The sequence below is a fragment of the Monodelphis domestica genome, chromosome 2 (assembly GCF_027887165.1).
Source record: "Monodelphis domestica isolate mMonDom1 chromosome 2, mMonDom1.pri, whole genome shotgun sequence".
Lineage (NCBI taxonomy): Eukaryota > Metazoa > Chordata > Mammalia > Didelphimorphia > Didelphidae > Monodelphis > Monodelphis domestica.
The window spans coordinates 148598093-148610865 of record NC_077228.1 but is presented as its reverse complement, the minus strand read 5'-3'; positions in this window follow the sequence as shown (position 1 = coordinate 148610865).

The following is a 12773-nucleotide window of genomic DNA, read 5'->3' as shown; positions in this document are numbered from 1 at the left end:
GATGTAGAAGTGTAAAAATGGGCTGGTGAGGAGGGGAGCAATACAGGGAGAGAGGGAGTGGTTGGGAAAGTAATTTAAAAAGCACTATAGTAAGAGGGGAACAATAAGAGGGGATGGGGTAGGAAGGGAAGTAACATTAGGGAGGGAAAAGGGGGGAGACTGACTAAAAGTGAAAAGCTGGAGGCGGGGTAAGAGGGGTAAGAGAAAAGGCATAATCAAAGGAGGAATTAAAAATGAAGGGGAATACACAGACAGTAATCACAACTGTGAATGTGAATGGTATGAACTAACCAATAAAAAGGAAATGGTTAGCTGAATGGATTAAAAACCAGAATCCTACCTTATGTTGTCTATAAGAAATACACTTAAGGCAGGTAGACATACACAGGGTAAAAGTCAGAGGGTGGAGCAGAATTTGCTGGGCTACAACTGAGACAAACAAGGCAGGAGAAGCAATCATGATCTCAGACAAAGCTAAAGCAAAAATAAATCTCATTAAAAGAGATACGGAAGGTTATTACATCTTGATGGAAGGTAATATAAATAATGAGGAAATGTCAGTACTCAACATATATGCACCAAATGGTACAGAATTCTGATTTCCTAAGAAGAAACTAAAGGAGCTTAAGGAGGAAATAGGTAGTAAAACCATACTAGTAGGGGACCTTAACTTTCCTTTATCAGAACTAGTTAAATTGAACCAAAAAACAAATAAGTAAGAAATAAGGGAATTGAATGACATGTTAGAAAAATTAGAGCTAATAGATACCTAGAGAAAAATAAATAGGGATAAAAAGGAATATACCTTCTTTACAGCAGTACACAGCACATATACAAAAATTAACCATGTTCTGGGGTGTAAAAACATTGCAAACAAATGTAGGAAAGCAGAAATAATAAATGCAATTTTTTTCAAACAATAATGCAATAAAAGGTCAGATTTAAAATTAATTGGAAACTAAATAATTCTTCAAAATAAATAGTAGTGAGAAAAGTGATATGATTTCACCTATTTGCAAATCTCTTATATTTAGCTTAAGAAGACAATTAGATTCTCACCTCTGATTCTGTATTCAATCATTAATTTAGTCACAATATGCCATTTGGGGTATATGAAAAATATATGTCTTCAAACACAACTATTGTTGGAAAATGAAAGATTTTAATAGCTTTTGAGAAATTATAAATAATCTTCTTTAATACCACTTTGAAAAGTGGTAGCAACTCTATTTGTTGTGGCAAACAACCAGAAATTGAAGGAATGCCCATCAATTGGGGAATGGCTAAACAAGTTGGGGCATTTGATTGTGATGAAATATTACTGCTCCACAAAAAAAGAAAAAAAATTATAAATAGGTGATTTTTTAAAGTAGAAAGGTCTACATGAATTTATGGACAGTGCAATAAATAGAATCAAGAGAATATTATATTCTGCAGCAGAAATATTGTATGAAGAATGACTTGTATTATACAAGTATTCAATCTACCACAACATAAGAAATATAAATAGAAATAAAACATAGTTTCATATATACATATATCTTTTTGTCAAATGATGACTTCTGTAATGGGGGAGGAAAGAATGGAGGGAGTTACCTCAGTATTTTAATGTTAAGATTAAACAACCAAATAAGTAAATTTCAATTTAAATATGGTAATTTCTTACAGATTAAATCCAATATAGAATGTGAAACAATAAAGATAAACTTAATGTGCACTATTACATTAAAATACACTGGTCTATCTTTTATCTATCTGTACTTTTTAACACAATGCAATGGTAATTTATTGACTTATTGAAATTTTCCAAATGTTCCTACATTTAATTACAAAATATCCAAAAATTACATTTTAAGACAACATTCTCAAAAGAAAAGTCTCTAATATTAGGAAGCTCATGGTAGTTGCAGAAACAAGTTTTTCAAAATTCTAATTTTTGTTTAAAAGTTTGGATTTCATCTTTGGCAACAAATACTATCAGTATCTTAGCAGTTCATTTTCAAGACAATGTCTGCTACATAACCAAGTCTGAAAAATCAGAGTTTTTCTGTAAATCATTCTTTAATGTAAAATTACTGTACCAAACACACTCAAAAAGAAATGCATAGTTTAACCTGTAATTGAAAGCATTATACAAGTGCTTTACCTCAAGACAACAATGTTATTTAGACAAGTACCAGAAATGCTTCAAGTATACTTTTAGTTTCCTTACAGAGGACATTTTAATAATGTGTATTTAAGGGCCAAGATTTCATACAATTAATATTTTAATTTCTTTGTCAAGTTCATTCTTAAGAGAAACTTTCATTTTTAAAAAACCAATGAATCAATATTTATTAAATACTTATTTTGTACCAGGCATTGTGCTAAGCACTGAAGGTACAAAAAGAAGCAAAAGCTAATTCCTGTTCTCAAGAAGCCTGCAGTGTAATGGAGAAGCCAATATGCAAACAAATATACAGGAAGAAAGCCACATTCAGGATAAATAGTCAATAATTAACAGAGGGAAGGCACTGGAATTAAGAGGTGTGGGAAAGGCTTTCTGTAAAATGTGCAATTTTTAGATCAGATTTAAAGGAAGCTAGCAAGTCAGTAGTCAGAGTGAAGGAAGGAGAGCATTTCAATAATGGGGGAAAGCCAGAAAGAACATCTCTGAATGGATTTAAGAGATGAAGTAACTTACTTATAGAATAGCTAGAAGAACAGTGTTAATGGAAAGGTAGGAGAGGTCTAAGTTGTGAAAAGTTTTAAATGTCAAATAAAACATTTTATATTTGGTCCTAGAGGTAACAGGAAATCACTGGCATTTATTGAATGGGAGAAGAGGGTGTATTTAAAAAAAGGAGGTTAATTTGTAACCCGAGGGGGTAAAGACTTTCAGTATCGAGAGGAGGGAAAGAGAGGAGAACCTCCCTTCACAAACCAGGGTACAGGGGAAGGGGGGGGGAGAGCTGATGTTTAGGGTTGGCTCAGAGAGAGAAGAGGGAGTTTGAAGATTTGCCCCCTTCTGCCTTCCCTCCTTAGCTGCTCTCCCCAATTTGCTCTGGTCACTTTTGTCCCCCTTCCACTACTTGAGACCAAAGGGTCTCCCCTTGATCTGTTCACTCACACAGCTTGAGGAACAGATAACTTTTAATGTCAAGTCAAACAGGTAATACAAAAGGAATAACGGGCAGAGAAGAATGGGAAAAGGAATGTGGGAAAATGGGGGTCCCTGTCTTTTCCCTCCTCAAGTTTGGGGGAACTCAGGCCTTGGCAGCTTGAGCCCCTGAGAGAAAGTCAGGTTGACTCACCCCTGGGCAACAGGAGCTGAGGTAAAGTCTGCTCAGGTTTCTCTTCAGAAAGTCCCTTCAATTGGTAAGTGTTGGGGGGAAAGATTTCCAATCACCAGCAGAAAAAGTGGGTGACCCTCAGGAGAAAAGTCTTTTTCCACCTGACTGTGGGCCTCACTGCTCTCTCCCACCTGCCAGGCTTCTCCTCCTCAAGATTCCCAAATTCTGGGCCCCTCCCCCGTATAGGTGATCAATTTTACACACTCTTCAGCCTGGCACTTTTTCTATAGTGCCAGCCTCTGTCACAAGGGATAACAATTTTACATATGCTTTAGGAGAATCACTTCAGTGGCAAATGAATGGCAGTAAAGATTAAAATGATTACTGGTACAATTTCTTGCCACTATTTTAATCTCTGATAGGGTCCCAGGAGTTTTTCCCAATGTTGCCTTTATACTATCAGGGCAAATGACCATTTAGTTGTTCCAACATTAAAAAAAAAAAAAAAACCTAGATTCATAAAAATTTATTCAACAATTTCAATGTTTCAGTACCACTTGTGTTTGTCATCATGTATTAATAGAAAAACAGATCTCTGATGATTATTTGAAGCTGAACAAATACAAGCCAATTTCAGCCATATCTATAGATTTGATTCATTTGTAAGGCAAAATGAGCAAATAAGATATTAATTGAGTTTTCATGTTTGCAGATAAATCTTTATTTCATTGGTCATTTAACCTTAGGGAAAGTCTGCTGGAAACTCACTCATTGGAGAAAAGAGTAAAAAGGAGCATAGTATTGTTATGAAAACAAGTGTGACCTTATGGACGCCCAGAGAGAGTCTCTGGAATCCTAGGACTATCCTTTGATAAGGAATGTTCTAGAATCCTTTCTTTCCCTTCACAACAGTAAATTAATCTAATCCCTTAGGAAGATAGACAAATGCTATATAATGAGATTTAGGGCAGATAAGTAGTCAATGTAGGAAAGAAAGACATTTTAAAAGTCAAACAAGAAGAATGTCTCTGTATCCTAGGAAAACAGTGAATGCCAATAATATCTATGTATCCTGAAGTTTTAAATATGTGTGTTTGACACACTGAGAAGAATACAGGCAATTGTTTTAGGTTTAGATCTTCCTCCCTCTCCTCTATTCTCTCTATGTTTAAGAATTGAACATAGAGTACCTATTAACTTTTTAATAGGATCTCCAACAGAGTTCAGGAAGAATAGTTACAGAATCCACTGGAGAAATATATATATATTTTTTCTCTCAGCTTCCCACAGATACTTGTATCTGTGTACACTTTTTCTCCCCAATATTCTGTGTAGACACTTGTTTTCTCCTTCTCATGAATCTCCATCCTAAAAGCATCTTCATTTTGTAAATCGTTAAGTGTTAAAATCAAAGTACCTCACACACACACACACAAAAAATGTAGTTGAACTAATTACCATTTTAATGAAATATTTTGCATATACACACACACACAGACACACACACATATATATATATATAACATTTCTCCTATTTAACCAATATATATTTTAATTTTGTTGGCCTAATAATTTTATACAGTTTTTTTTCTTTTTTTACCAATTACAAGTAATTACAAGTAACATATAAGTTTTCCAAAGTTATATGATCAAGCTTGTCTTACTCCCTCCCTTCCTTTCCCCTTCCCAGAACTGGCAAGCAATTCAACCTGGGTCATACATGTATTGTCATGCAAAATATATTTTCATATCATTCATCTTTGCAAGTGAGCAATCATATCCCTCAAACATAAACTCAAATAAAGAAGTGAAAATGTTATACTTTCATCTGCATTCTAGCTCTAACGCCTCTTTCTCTGGAGGTGGATAGCCTTCTTTGTCATACATTCCTCAGAATTGTCCTGGATCATTGTATTGCTGATAGTAACTAAGTCTATCACAGTTGATCATTCCAGAGTATTGCTGTTACTGTGTACAATATTTTCCTGGTTCTGCTTATCTGCATCAGTTCATGCACATCTTCCCAGCTCTTTCTGAAATTATTCTATTCATCATTCCCTATAGCATAATAGTATTCCATCACCATCATATGCCACAATCTATTCAGCCATTCCCCAACTGATGGACATTCCTTCAATTTTCAATTCTTTGCTACCACAAGAACAGCTATAAATATTTTTGAACGAAAAAGTCCTCTCCCCCATTTTTTTAATCACTTTGTGATACAGATCTAGTAGTGGCATTACTGGATCAAAGGGAATACATTCTTTTATAGCCCTTTGTGCATAATTCCAAATTGCCCTGCAGAATGATTGGATGAGTTCATAATTCCACCAGAAATGCATTAGTGTCCAAATTTTGCCACATGCCCTCCAACATTTATCACTTTGCTTTACTGTCATATTGGACAATCTGATAGGTATGAGTTGGTACCTCAGAGTTGCTTTAATTTCATTTCTTTAATCAAGAGAGATTTGGAGCATTTTTCATATAATTATAGTCCTATTTTTAAAGAAAGATCTGTGGATCTATTTATTTGGTTGGTATGATATTCTAAGACACAAAAATTGATGAAGCCAATAAAAGTTTATAAAAGCACAAGATTACAACTGAGAATGTTTGTTGATAAAAAATAATCCAAGAATGTATTAAGTACCTATTTTATTCCATTCAGTGGAGATATAAAGAGGAAAATGATAAAGAATCTGCCCTAAAGAACTTACATTTCCATGAAAGTCTCACTAAGTAGTACCTTTAACAATTCAAATTGGTAAAATGTATTGTGCTAATTGTTTTTCTAGGCATAGAAAAAAGCAAAGGCCCAGAAAACACTATATCTACCATCACATACCTTTAAAAATTTAATAAATAAAAAAAATTTGCCATCTACTAATGAACAAATTAACCAAGCCTGAAAGCACAATGCTAGTATGCTCAGTGGATTGAATTAATTGCATATGAATTCTTCCTAGAGATACAGCATTATTTAAAAATCTGCCTACTTAAATTTTTGCTTGAGCACAGGCAAAGGCACATAGGATTGAGAGCTAGATCTAGAGGCAAGAAGACCTGGTCTTCTAAATCTGGTCTCAAATATTTACTAGCTTATATGACTATGGGTAAATCCCTTGACCTCTGTCCTCCTCAGTTTTCTCATCTGCAAACTGGAAATGATACCTACCTTCCAGTGTTGATCTGAGTATAAAGTTAAATTTTATTTAAGCATTGCAAAATAGAAAGCACTGTATAAGTGTCAGTTACCATTGTGGACTAAACCTCCAGATTTGGCTGATCACTGAAGTCCACAGCATAGAAAGATTTTAACAGAAGCCTTTGCTTGATACATGACCTGGCCCCATCTTTCACTGGGTCTTAAGAATAACAAAACTAATTTCAACACATTCTTCTGACTCCTAAATCACTGTCATTCTCTCTAAAATATTATTACATTTTTGGATTTACAACAAATTCTCCAGGACACAGATTTACATCTGGCAAAGAAAAGAGAAAAAGAAAATCATCTCATAAGTAAATGTAAATATTTCATTAATTTCAATGAAGTTACCTTGTTAGTAAATAATAGTATGCGACACAGCAAAGCACTGTGGAGTGCTTAGGGTGTGTTGGAGCACAAAAGACAACATGGCCACCCAATGCAGCTGAGGAAGTCTCCAGGTGTAAGGACTTTTCGTGCCACTGGACCCAAGCTTCCAAAGCCGAGAGAGTGGGACTGTCTCTGTACACCGACTTTTCTACTTAAATCTCCTTCACGCACAAGTGTTTTTGTGCACACTCATCTACATCACAGATGAAAGCGCATAAAGACAATCGTCATCCTCAGTTACCGAGAGACTACTACTACTTCTACTACTACATGATAGTTTTGTTCATAAGCAAGGGCAAAGTGACAGATACTAATTCCCCAAAGGGATGCCAACACTAAGGGAAAGAAGATAGAATATTCTATAGAATTGGCTCCTCCAATATACTATTATCACTACTATAAAATTTGTGTCTTCAGAAATCATTTTATGTTCCAAAATGCTTTTCTTCCAAATAAGCTTTTTTTTTTTTTCATCTTAGTCATTGGCAGCATTGTGTGAATTTCAAAACCACTCAACCCTGTTCAAACCATTCTTTAGAGGATGGGATTTGGCTATTTCCTGATCAATAACAATAGAGATACTTGGAATGACAGAATCAGGTCTTGGAAACTACAATCTCCACCCTGCTCAAGGTAACAGGATTTAGAAAGGGCTGCAGCAAAGCTCAAGATTTAATTATTTGAGAATATGACCATCAACAGACATATGCAAAGGGGACAGACCTCTGGGTGGTCCTGGGTTAAGCTAGAGCCACCATTGGCACAGGTGAGACACAGAAAGTGAGGTAAAGGAGAGCTGAGGAGGCTGGGACTTCCTGTGTGGAGGAAGAGTGGGGGAGTTGGAGCCTGGTGCTTGGAGTGGAGGTCCTCAGACTGTTCTCCATTTTGGTCACGTGAGTGATAGGGACTGATGTCTTTTCTTTGCCTCAGCTATCCAAGGCCCTGGGCCTTTGGCCCAACCTAAGCAGAGTGGGTATTTAAGCCCTATTCCCTTCTCCCCCCTTTCTCTCTTGCCCTCTCTCTCTCTAAAATCCTTTCTTCCTCCTGTTAGTAATTTAAAAAAATAAAAAAACTCCAAAAAAGGTTGACTGATGACTTGAGTTTTCATTTAGGAATTACATAGCTGAATTCCTTGGCAACCTTAAATTAATATATATCAGTCTTTTAATGTGATTTCCATATCACAATTGTAACTCATCATTGTAGCAAAATGTTAAACCTATTAACAATTATTCATAACTCACTTTCAGTCAGTCATAAATTTTAGTTTCCTGATTTTATAACTACCAGAAAGAAGAAAATTTTATTGAAAGATCACAGTAATTTTGTGTTTTAAAAACTCATTTGATGACCCAAAAGTTAAATTGTAAATGGGTAAGACATGAATTTTTTTAAAATTGCAAATGAGAAGCAACCTTATTAAAATGTTTCCAATTATTTATAATAAAAATTTATGTGAAAATAACCCATCAGATTGACAAAGAAGATAAAAGAGAAAAATTAAAAATGTCGAGCAGGTTGTGGAAAGTGTAAACCTTAAAATTCCTTAGACTTATAAATATTGGAAATTTCACCATTGGGAAATTTCATACTTGAAAAATTTCCTATTGATAGTGGGTCTTGTCTATTGGAATGTGAACCCCATTGGCATGGGAGGTTCCTCCTCCTCCCTTCTTAAGATTACTTTAGGACAGAAACCTTTTGCTGAACAATGGAAAGGACTTTGACCTATGCTCAAGCATAGAACAGGAATTTCTTTGAGTCATGATTGATTTTAGAATTGATACAATGGAGATACTTGGAATCAATCTCCACCCTACTCAGTCCTAACAGGATTGAGGAAGGGCTGCAGCATAGATCAAAATTTAATTATTCCAATCTCTACCCTACTCAGGTTAACAGGATTTAGGAAGGGCTGTAGCAAAGGATCAAAGATTTAATTATTTGAAAATATGACCTTCAACAGACATGTGCAAAGCCAGAGACCTTTGGGCGGTCCTGGGTTAAGCTAGAGCCTCCATTGGCACAGGGAAATTGATGGACAGTGATTGGTAGATATGAGAACTGAGGGGAGGGAACTTGGATGGTTTCCTTAAAGAGAGAGGGGTCTGAAGAGTCAGAGGTGGTGGTTGAGGAGTTGGTCGGAGTGGTTGGAGTGTGCTCTGAGAAGCTTGCTCTGAAGGAAGCTGAAGGTGGGGGCCTTTGAAACTGTTTCTCCATTTTGGTCACGTGAGTAATAGGGACTGATCTCTTTTCTTTGCCCAGCTATCTAAGGGCTTGGACCTTTTGGCCCAGCCTAAACAGAAGGGGTATTTAAGCACTATTCCCTTCTCTCCCTTTTCTCTCTCTATCTCTAATTCCTTTCTTCCTCCTATTTGTAATTAAACTCCATAAAAGGTTGACTGCTGACTTGAGTTTTCATTTAGGAATTACATAGCTGAATTCCTTGGCGACCTTAAATTAATATATATCAAGCTTTTAAAGTGATTTCCTTGTCACAAAAGAAAGGCATTGTAGGTGAAGCTGTGAACTGGTCCATATAGTCTAGAATTAAATTTTGTTTCATACCCCATCCTCCACTAATCAATATATTATATATACTTTAACCTAACACTATCATAGTAAGCATTTACTGTAAGGATGTCAAAGACAGAAGGAAAGTACTCATATGTTAAAAAACTATAGCAGCTTTTTAATTGTAGAAAAGAACTGGAAAAAAGCGAGAATCTATCAAATGTGGAATAAATGGGCAAGTTGTGGTACCTGGGTGTTATAAACTACTATTTTGCCATAAGAAATAATAAAAAGCAAGAATTTAGGAAAAGTTAAAAAAACATTTTTATATACTAAAGCAGAATAAAATAAGCAGAACTAGGAGGCCAATTAAAACAATAATCATAGTAATGTAAAGGAAAACAATATGAAAGATTTCAAAATTCTGATCCATGTAATGACCAATCATGACTTTAAAAGACTGATGAAGCATATCCTTTACTCTCTGCTCAAAGATGTAGAACTAGAAGTGCACAATAAACATTTTTAGACAAAACCAATGTTTCATTCATTTTGCTTGATTATATATATGTGAAGATATTTTTTTCTAAAGAAGGATTTTGTTTTTGAAAGAGAAATATAGTTATTAGATAGTGATAATGAAACAAAAAAGAACAAACGAAAGGAAAGAGCATGAATGCAACATTTCAAAAAAACACCAAAGAGAAATGAAATTAAAGGACACAGATAAATAGGACATTTTAGTTATTATAATCATCAATTGAATGTATATAAAATAAAATTATTGTTTCACCATCATTTCTTTTTATCTTTCTTTGTTATTGAAAGATTCCTGTTTGTCAAGTCTCATTAAAGTTATAATTTTTAAAAAGCAAAGATGGTTTATTTTAATGTCTCTTAAGCACTCAGTATCTTTCAGTGTAAATAACACAGGATCCCTCCTTATAATTTTATTTAAATGTTCACTTAATTATTACCATAGATTGTATGGTTTAATAGTCAGGGAAGAGAACAGGGTGAAAGGGAAAGAAAAAGAGACAGAAAATATTCTTGTCTTTGCTGAAAGGTCAGAATTGAAAGCCAAAATACCCTTTGCCTAAAATGGCTAATATTATCAAATGATCATAAAAATAGTTAACTTCAATACATTTTCTTAAATACTTATGTTGATACCTATGACATGAGACAATACATGTACAGCCATCACCACAGTGCCTTCTCAAAGCAGGTGGTTAATAAATGTGTGTTCCCTTCCCTCCCTTTCTCTGTGGGAGATACCAAGGATACAAAGACTTAAACAATTCTCAGTTCTCAGAAACCTAGAATACTAATAGTAGTATTTATATTTACATATCCTATGAAGTACCTACTACTTATTCCCATTGCCCATGTAAGGAAAGAGACTCAAAGACATTCAAGTGACTTTGGATGCTAGTGAGTGTCAGATTTTAATCTTAGTCTTCTTGACAGTCATTTATTATACTATGCTGCCTTTTTCTTGATTTTGTTCTCTAGAAGAGACCACATAATTGTAGAATTGGAGTTGAAAGACACTTTAGAAATTAATTTAGTCATCTTTAATTTTTGGAGGAAACAGTGTCCTTAGAAAAAAAATTTTAAATAGGCTTAAATTCATCGAAGGTGTCATAATTTAAACCCATGTCTACCCAATCTAAATCTCTGGCTTTTATGTACACAGAAAATTAAAAATCAAGGCATTCTAGAGTAATAAAAATAAGAGGCACAGTGGATATAGTGCATGGCCTAGAATCAGGAAGAACTGAGTTTAAATCTGGCCTCAGACACTAACTGTGGGTTAGTAAGTGACCTGGGTGGGTCACTTAACGCTGTTTGCCTCAGTTTCCTCATCTATAAAATGAACTGGAGAAGGAAATGGCAAAGCACTCCAGTATCTTTATTAAGAAAGCCCTACTTTAGGGGGCAGCTAGGTGGCTCAGTAGATGGAGAGCCAGGCCTAGAGACAGGAGGTCCTGGGTTCAAATATGGCCTCAGACACTTCCCAGCTGTGTGACTCTGGACAAGTCACTTAACCCTCATTGCCTAGCCCTTACCACTCTTCTGCCTTAGAACCAGTACAGAATATTGATTCTAAAACAGAAGGCAAAGGTTAAAAAAAAAAAAGTCCTACTTTCACAGTTCCACCGTGGAGTTTGCTGCAACTGCTCACTCTGTTTGCCATCCGCTGCCATCTGCCCCTCCTTGGCGCCCTGGGTCCTGGAGGCTTGATTCTACCTGAGTTTCTGCTGCAGATGAGCCGTGAGAGCTGAGCTGTCTGTCTCCCGTGAAGCCTGGGCTCCCGTCGTCCTCCTCCCACTGAGGGGAGACAGTCCCTCGACTTCCGGAGGTGCACGTGACTTCGGGGTGGCCTTTTCAGCCTGCCCTGTGGTTGAACCGTTAAGCCATCTTCTTCGGGAGGTGTGGCCTCAGGAAGTCTTTTAATAGGGCTCAACTTATTTGACCTGAATTTGTGAAATGCCATAAAACACCAAGAAGGAAAGTAGGCATCTGAGGTGTGTACCTCAGAACCTGAGATTCTTGCCTGTCTCTTCTGTCTCTTCTACATTGTTACTTAGGAGAGATGAAAACAAGTTAACCAGGAGGTACGAAGACTGGTTATGAACAGGATTCTTGTCTTGATAGACCAGATTCAAACCACTTGGCTCTTGCTGAAATACCATGAGGAGCAAAGAGAAGGATTGATTACTTGGATCTAGAAGGATAGTTTACCTTTTTTTCATATCTGCCAGGAAGCACAAAGCACAAAAAAAAAAAAAAAACACAATCACTACTCTAGGACAGATCCTGCTAGGCATGCATCTAAATTGCAAAACCCATTACGATGATATCTTACCATTAATTTCCATTAAGATAATTGTTTCCTCAGAATTTGTGGAATTTGAATTGAGTATCTTATGAAAATGTTTGGAAACCGTGGACTAATTCTAAATACATACACAAAAACTTAATTCAGCCCACAAGAAGTTGTACTGATAAATGGTTTCTATTAAAAATAAATTCTATAATGCTTAGAAAACACATAAACACAAAGATCCCAGCTTTTGGAACAAAAATCCACTATTTCATAAAAACTGCTGGGAAAATTGGAGGACAATATGGGAAAGATTAGGTTTAGATCAACACCTCACACCCTACACCAAGATAAATTCAAAATGGGTGAATGACTTGAACATAAAGAAGGAAACTATAAGAAAATTAGGCGAACACAGAATAGTATACATGTCAGACCTTTGGGAAGGGAAATACTTCAAAACCAAGCAAGAATTAGAAAGTTACAAAATTAAAAATAAATAATCTGGATTACATCAAATTAAAAAGTTTTTGTACAAACAAAGCCAATGTAA